Source organism: Sciurus carolinensis, chromosome 1 (genome assembly GCF_902686445.1).
Source record: "Sciurus carolinensis chromosome 1, mSciCar1.2, whole genome shotgun sequence".
NCBI classification, from domain to species: Eukaryota; Metazoa; Chordata; class Mammalia; order Rodentia; family Sciuridae; genus Sciurus; species Sciurus carolinensis.
Window position 1 is genome coordinate 6,479,688 of NC_062213.1, and position 9,360 is coordinate 6,489,047.

General features: G+C 36.0%; 1 non-coding gene across 1 annotated transcript; it reads right to left on the bottom strand.

Annotated features, from left to right (window-relative positions):
- Positions 1 to 9,003: 9,003 nt before the first annotated feature.
- Positions 9,004 to 9,109, bottom strand: LOC124968355 (U6 spliceosomal RNA). Its single transcript, XR_007105686.1, has one exon. It is a non-coding gene; the product is annotated as a U6 spliceosomal RNA (small nuclear RNA).
- Between the last annotated feature and the right edge of the window lie 251 nt (positions 9,110 to 9,360).

Below are 9,360 nucleotides of genomic sequence, written 5' to 3' on the forward strand. Positions count from 1 at the left end.
TCTCTTTGGAGGGGTGAAGAAATGTGATGGGACTGATTTCTGGGGTCTGGTGACTGACAAGGTTCTCCTTGTCATGCCTTCTCCATGACAGACCCAGCCGGGTCTCTATCATTGTCCCTGGTCAGAACCACAAGGCATGAATGAAGCAATAAGAAGCCAACATGGTGAAAGGCAGGAGTCTGAAAATCCCAGGGCATGTTATGATCACAGAATTTCACTGATGAACCAAGACGGGTGGCGATATGACCTGGACTGTGGATGACAGCTGAGACTCGGAATCTGTGGGCATCAGGATGGGGGGGATGTGAACTAGCCTTCTAGGTACAGGGTCAGGCTGGAGAGAATTCAGCAGAGGTTGCATTTTTTAGAATAATAATAACTAATTACAAATTACTATTGTTTTCCAAGAATTGTATGATGGACTAAGATCCAAAATGCTAAAGAGGTTTTCAGGGTGAGATGGGATATGTAGTCCCCTTAGTTATTGCTATAGTTTATATGTATAATGTCCCTGAAGCCCATGGGTTAAAGCTTGATTCCCAGCACATAGTGCTACTGGGAGATCCTAGAGACTTTAAGATGTGGGGCCTAGTGGGAGGTTTTAGGGCTCTGGGGACATGTTGTTGAGGCGATTATGAGACCTCAGTTTCTTCCTTTTCCTCTTTTACATCCAAGACAGGTGGTGAAGAGTATACTTCACCATGTGCTTTCCACCATGACATGGTCTTACCACAAGATCAAAAACAATAAGGCCAACTGGTCATGTTTTGAAACCTCAAAACTATGAGCCCAAATGAAACTCTTCTCTTTATAAGTTGGTTATCTCAGGTATTTGGTTACAGTAATGGAAATCTAAAAAAAATAACTAATATTTGGATTATAGGAGTTCTACATGAGGAAAACCATAAGATAAAGGTGAGGAGAGGATATGTGAAGAATTAATGACTGAAAACTTTCCACATTTGGAAGAGACATCTACATCCAAGTACAAGATGCTCAAATATCATCAAACAGTTCCAACCCAAAGATCATCCTTCCCTATCAATGATTACTTTACAGATAAATTAATAAATTCTCTAACTCAGGGCTGGGGAGATAGCTTAGCTGGTAGGGTGCTTACCTCGCAAGCATAAGGCCCTGGGTTCGATCCCCAGTACCAAAAAAAAAAAAAAAAAAAAATTCTCCAACTCAAACATAAGTGGCTGAATGAACTGAAAAAGGAAAAAGGCCCATTTAATTGCTGCCTATAAGAGACTCACTTCAGCTTTAAGGACACAAGAATGCTGAAAGCAAAGAAATAAAAAGAAGATATTGCATGCAAATGGAAAACAATGCTTTAGAAAAATTAAATTTCAGTCAAAATCTGTCCCAAGACACAAAGAAGTTCAATGTGAAATTTTAAAGTGACTAAGTTGCCAAGTGGATATAGCAGTTAAAAATGTAGATGTAGACAGTAAACATTGGAACACCTAAATATTTAAAACAAGCATTAATAGAATTAAAGAACAACAAAAAAAGAGAGAAATATATTAGTAAGGGGACTTCAAGATCTTATTTTCACCAACCCGTCAAGTGCACAGAAAATCAGTGAGAAAACCCCTAACTTGCAACACTCTAGAGGAACTGGGCTTGACAGATATGCCGGACTTTCCACCCAGCAGAGAGTCAGAGGAAACCTCCCTTCTAAGATTCTAGAAGCATTCTTATGGAAAGACTATGCGTGAGGCCACAAACAGGTCTTAAGAGATGTAAAAGGATTGAAATCACATTAACTATCTTTTATGATGACAATAATATGAAACTAGAAATAAATAATAGGAGGGAAATATGGAAAATTTAAAAAGAGGTGGTAATTAAACAACACACTCTTCAACAACCACTGGGTTGAGGAAGAAATCAAAAGAGAAATAAAAATTTCAGGACACAAATGAAAATAGAATTGTAGCCTACCAAAACATATGCGGTGTAACAAAAGCAGTTCTAAGAGGGAACTTACAGCAACAATCACCAATGTTAAGGAAAAAAATAACAAAATGAGTTCGTAAAAAATCCTAACTTTATACAATAAGGCAATGAAAAAAGAAGAAACTATGCCCAAAGTTAGCAGAAAGAGGAAATGTAAAACATCAGAACAAATGTGCAATAGAATCTGGAAAAAAAAAATAGAAAATATCAGCAAAAATAAAACTTGCTTTTTTAAAAAACAAATAATATTAGCATATATTTAGCTGAACTGAGAAACAACATGATCAAATTCAAATAAATAAATCATAAATAAAAAAGGCATTGCAACTATTATGACAGAAATGCAGAAGAAAGATCATTGTAGATTACTTTTAAGAATTATAAACCAACAAATTGTACAAACTAAAACTAATGGATAAATTCCTGGAAAATTCAATCTACCCAGAGTGCAGACTGATGTGACCTTACAACATGTACAATCCAAAAACTGAGAAATTATGCTCCATTTATATATGATTTATAAAAATGCAAGAAAAAGTTAAAAAGTAAATCAGGAAAAAAATTGAATATTTGAACAATATGAACAGATGAATATTGTGAAAGAAATTTGAATCAAAATTATCCCAGTAAAGAAAATCAGGACCAGATACCCTCATTGGATAATCAACCAAATATGAAAGAATAATTAATATCCTTCCTTTTCAAACTTTTCCAAAACATTGAGGAGGAAGAAATGCTTCAAACTCATTTCATGAGGCCAGCATTATGTCCATGTTAAAACAAGGTTCAGACACTATGAGAAAGAAAATTATCGTCCAATATTCTAACATATATGCAAAAATTGTCACCAAAATACTAGAAAAACAAGTTCAATAGCACAGGAAGAGGAACATACATCATGATCAATTGGTTCTGTTCCTGGGATGCAAGAATTATTCAACAAAGGCAAATGGAAAAATTGTGGTACATCACAGATAAAGAATGCAGTCATATTGTTATGGGACACAACTTAAGAATAGACCAGTCACCACTGAGAAGTCCAAATTTGGGAGTCTTTATTAAGCCGGCCAACTGACTGTCTCACACAATGCTCCAAAAATGTCTATTGAGAGAACAGCCCTGACCATAGGTTTGCAGGGATTTTTTATACCATAAATCAGTACACCAATCATAAGTGTTCGTTGCTATGATTCAAAATCACAAACTAACATCATGGAATCTGCAATCATTAGCAGAGGGGGAAGTGGGTCAAAATGACCTTACTTAGGTACAAATTAAAGAATGTTTACTAACATCTAGACAATCACTATTGACATCACTGTTAAGATGGTACATTGTTTAGGAAACTAAGAATCAAAAAGAGAACAATTTTTCATCATATAAGAATTGCCATTTTGTTATTTTGTCTTGCCAAACAAGTCATGCTAAGCAACCGTTGACAGGTATAGAAGCGGGGTGCTCCCATGGGAGAAGCATTTCCTACTTAACATGGAGTCGCAAGGTAAAATGGAGTCTGTTTAGTCATTGCCCAGATAGTCTGGCCTATAACATTTCCATGGAGTCAGATATGCCAACCTGTCACAATATGATTATTTTAATTCAACATCATTTTATAATAAAACTCTCAAGAACCAGTTCTTACCTCTTCCATTCTTCATAAAACTGAAAGTCTGTAGAAGAACAATTAGACAGAAAAAAAAGGTGTTTGGATTTTAAAAAAGCTACAAAATTTCAAATTTTTTGGGGGGATGACATGATCTTACATTAAAGAAAATCTAAAGACTCCCCTAAAAATGTTTGAAACTAATAAAAAATGCCTTGTAAGTATAGGACAACAAATCCTACAAAATACATTTCTACACACTAAAATAAAAACTGTCTGCAAGGGAGATTGAGAAAATCATTTCATCTACATTAACATCAAAAGAGAGAAAGATATGTACCTTGAAAAATAGAAAATAATAAGGACAGAAGTGAAAACAGAAGCAAAGGAATGGAAACATATCCTGCGATCATGCATTGGAAGAGCTGATATTTTCAAATGTCTGCATTGCCTAAGGAGATCTCCAGATTTAATACAAACACGATCAAAATCTAATGGCTCTTTTCACAGAAATTGCACAGGTCCTAAAATATTTGCAGAAGCATAGAAGACCCAAAATATCCAAAATGACAGTGAATAAGAACGAAGCTAGATGCATGCACTTCCTGATTTTAAATTATAACAGGAAGTTATAGCAGTCAAATCACTATTACCTAGGCATGCATATAAGCCCACAGATCACTGAAACAGAATAGAGAGCTGTGAATAACCCCTGCCTTACACAATGAACTCATCTTCAACAAAAGCATCAACAATATGTGAAGAAGAAACATCATTATCTTCAATAAATGACATTGCTAAAAATCGAATATCTGAAAGCAAAATAATGAAACTATTATTGTATGACATTGTATTAACTTAATGTTGATTAAACATTTAAGTATAAGATTTGAAAACATAAAATTTCTAGAAAAAAATAAAAAGATCTTTGATATTGGTCTTGACTTATTTTTTAAATATAACACCTAATGTACTGTCAAGAAGATCAAAAAGAAATAAGCGGGAATGCATCAGACTAAAAGTTTCTAGACAACAACAACAAAATATGCAACAGAGTACAGAAATAGCCCATGGAAGGGGGGAAATATTTACAAGTCACTTTTCCAATAAGGTGTTAACTTCCAAATGATATAAGGAAATCATTCAACTCCACTATAGCAAGGAAAAAATACCCTAATTAGAAAATGAACTAAGATTCTGAACAGGCATTTTCCAAAGAACACCTACCAACGGCTGACAGGGACACGCATATGTACTTAACATTACAGACCATCTGAATAGCACAGAATAAAATCACATTTGATATAAGCTCATGTCTATTAGAATGGTTGTTACCAAAAAGACAGAAAAATTAAGCTTTCTTGGTGAAGAGAAAAGGGAACCCTGTCAACATTGACCTAGTTATAAATAGGTACTATTATTATGGAAAAGAGCATGGAGTTATTTTTAATTACTAAACTATGATGTAATCCAATAATCCTGCTTTCAGATTCATTTCCAAAGAAAATAAAATGACAAAAAGGCATCTGAATGTTCACCTTCGTTGTTCATTTTTGCAGAAGCTGATAGGAAACATTCTAATGTCCATCAAGAGATGCCTGACTGGGGATGTAGCTCAGTGGTAGAGTGCCTTGCCTGCCTGAGGTCTTAGTTCAATCCCCACCACTGAAAAAAAAGTGTAGTGCACAAAAACTCATATGTATTATATATACTATGAAAATATATACAAATGGAATATCACATAAGATTATATGTATGATATATATGTACATGTAAATTTTATACACAAATTTACATACATATAAATTTGCATATATATAAATTTACATATATACATGTGTAAATTCATATATATATAAGTAGTGTAATTCAGCCTTAGAGCAAAGGGCCACTTGTAGCAGCCTGATTGATCCTGAAGTACATTAAGCTAAGTGAAATAAGTGAAACACATAACATCATATACTGCATGATCACATTTATATGTGGGATCTAAAATGTGGTTGAATCTTTAATGAGAGAAAAAAGGGTGATGATTACCAGAGAGTAGGGGAAATGGAATATATATTGGTGGAAGGGTAGAAGCTGACAGCCATGGAATGAAGGAACGCTGGCAACATAGTATGCAGTGTGCAGACTCTAGTTTGCATATATTAAAATTAATTAATTAATTAAAATTAATTAAACAGTATATCTCAAGCTTTCTTACTATGAAAATAAACATGTTAACTATGTGAATATGCATGCTACATAGCTTGATTGCAGTAATCATTTCACAGGCTATAGGTATATCAAAACATCACATTGTTCACGTTAAATATGAACAATTTTTGTCAATCATTTCTCAAAGTAAAAAGAAAAGAAGGTATTGATTATGGATAAAAAAGGAATACAATTAGTGTGATTGAGGCAGTGAATTTTAGTTTTCTTGAATCTTAATGTACTTATGTATGATCTTATTTTTAATTTAGTTTTGCTTTTCAGTCAGCATGTCTAATAAGTATGGCACTGTGGTACTGGGGATCAAACCCAGGGCTTTGGCCATGGTGAGCACACACTGACCACATAGCTACACCCTCAGCCATGACTACGGTATTGTACATCACAGGTACCAAATATTTTAAGAATGCAAGATTTTGTTCCACCATTTATGTGCAGACAGAACTTGAAAAATACATACCCACTGATCTATAATAAAGGAAATTGATAAAAATCAACATTATTGATCTGTTCTGAAGAGCAAATGAAAACTTTATGAAGTAAAATCACTTAAGAAATGCTTAATAGGCATGAATTATTTCACAAAAAGTAATTGCTACAAACCTGTGGTTAAGAATATTATTCCACCATGGTAAAACACTGTGACCTTCAACATGGAAGGATGAAACTTGGGAGAGTGTTTGGAAAGTGATCTGTCCTTTGCATGATTTTAGGCTTCTGTTCTCCCCAGGGCCAGAAACTCATGGAACCACTTCAACAGATTCCTAGGGAAAAAAATGAAGAGTGCACATATCTTACCCTGCAGGGCTGTAGGAGGGAATCAGACAACTTCGCCACGTGCACAGTGTAATCATCTTTGCTTTACAGATGCAGAGATGCAGGAAGTGTAATTTGACTTGACTGAGATCACAGGCTCTGATTCACTGGGACATGAACACATTTTTATATCTGGGGAGAGGAAATAAAAGTCTAAGAAGAGAATGATGCAGCAAAGTAAGAAGAAAAGTAACAATAAAATCCCCCCAACTATTTGTCCTTGGACTCTCTTATCATATTGCTTCAATTCCATCTAGATGATTCCAAAAGTGTGCTTCACCTCCTATCCATGGCTTCTCTCCCTAAGGGCTTGGGTATGCATGATATTCAGTCCCAATTAGATAGCTCAGAGAGTATTATAGGCAGATTAAGGGAAAAAATGATTTAAAAAAAAAAAGGAAAAATCCTGATCTAACAAAAGAGTTGGCCCATCAAACTGCTGTGTCTTCTTTCCACAGTCTTCATCTGATGTTTTATTAATGTGGCAGCTGCATTTTAATTAACAGAATTCTTTATTGTACATGTGCCCTGAGGCTGTTTGAGAAATGACATGGTCTTAAAAGTCTACAGAGTAGACAAATAAGCAAATATTGCCTCTGACAACATTTCCCCACATGCACTGGTGATAGGTATTAATTACTGGGTTGGGATTTTACAGAGACAATCTAAGTCTTCCGGGCATTTACCTTCCTGTCCTCAGCATCAGGGTCAGAAACGATGATTATACTGGAAACTCTGAAAGGGAAACAAGGAGCACTGGGGAATTTCAGCAGTCCATGTGAGTGAAATGTATGGAAATTTCAAAAAAAGAAAATTGAGATTGCTCTCTCCCTTTGGATTCTCTCAGAAGTTAACTCTGAGATAAAGATTTGATGGACAGAAGTTTATTTCAGAGTTAACTTCAAGTATCACCAGTAAGGCAGTGAAAAATTGGACAGTAGCATTTGCCAAATTATCCAGTAGCCGGTATGAGCAATGGAGCAAAATCCCATGGGAGGACAGAGACAGGGCAGGGCGCAGCTCTGTTATTGCAAACCAGCAGGACTCTGGTGCATCTACCTGCTATGCCCCACACAGCGTGGGTGGAAGCTGCATTTCTCTGAAGACTTTAATCCTCTGCCAGAAGTCTGTTTTAAGGAACACTGCTGCTTTTTCTTGTGGATGGTGAAAATTTTTTTGTTCTGTCTCTAGAGTCATGTGGAGTTCAAAAAGAATGATGAAATGAGACCTAAGTGGGTCATTGCTACGAGTCAGCCAGTTTCTCTGGAATATAGGTCTGCTGTTTTGCAAAACTAACCAATAAAGGCAGCAAGCCTGTAGCCCCCAGGATATAGGAGTGGTAGAGAAAGGATAATTGAAAGTGATGAGAAAAGATGGGTGAGAGAAATGCAAGAGGATTTCCCAGGTTCAGGTCACTGCCCCTCCAAGGATGAGCATCGAACCCACCTCTGGTGTTATTTACCTTGACCCTGGTTGAATATTTCAGTACCACTACCCTAAAACACAAACATGGCTCTTCAGAGTCCAGAGCAAAGTACTTTTTAGAAACAATGATATTTTCCAAAATAAGCCACTTGGGAGGGGACTAGGGTGGCAATAGAACCTGATTCATGGAGAAGGATCTCATCTGCCTGCCAATCTAGTTGTTCAGAATCACATTTTGCACACTTGGTGCACGTTGTAAAGGACTTTCACATTTATGGTGACTTGATCCTTGAGGAATATGACATGGATACTATGATTGTTATTTCACAAGTAGAGAGGAGGTCTCCAAGTTTCTTTATACATATAGAAGAGATAACCCAGTTTCAGGCACTTAATCTGGGATAAAGCTGTACATAGAAAACATGGTATAAAGTCTGTAGTTGAATATCTCCAACAACCTTGAAAGGCAGCTATTATGATCCTCTTTTTAATGTGAGAAAAATAAACCAAAATTAAATCACTTGTTGGAGTGACATTTCAATCCCATTCTCATTGGGCACTAACACGTCTTGCTCCTGAGGTTGTAATATTCTACTGCAAGTATTTGGATTATATAGCTTTTGCCTTTACAGTATTGAAAGCACATCAAGGCCTGTTCTTCTTTATCTTAGCTTAACCAGTGCCTAAAAACAATAGTTTGATGCTTCACCGCACAGTAGAATGAGCATTGGAAATGCTCCAAAGTGCAATGAGTATGCCATTTACATCAAAACTCTGTGAGGAACTGACATGACATTTCTTCAAACCTATCAAGTGATTCTACTGCACAGCCCAGATTAGAGCCATTGGTCCATAGCATGGAAGGTATTCAGATGCACAAAGCCAGGTTTAACCTAGGTCTTTCTCTATTCCTAAAATTTCCAAAATGATACCTCTATTTTATGGAAGTTCAAAGAGTTAAATAGAATCATGGAGATAAAATTGCTTAGTGTGCATCACGATTTGCATGTCATCCTTGCACAAGGGCCATGCTAATCTTCTCTGTATTGTTCCAATTTTAGTATATGTGCTGCTGAAGTGATCCATCGTCATATCAGATAAAGTGAACATCAAGCCAAAGTTAGTCAGCAGGGATAAAGAAGGACATTTCATACGGCTGAAGGGATGCATAAATCAGCAAGACATAATGATCATAAATATTTATGCCCCAAAAATGGCTCATCCATGTACGTCAAACAAATCCTTCTCAATTCCAGGAACCAAATAGACCACAACACAATAATAGTAGGTGACTTTAACACACCTCTTTCACCATTGGACAGATCTCCCAAACA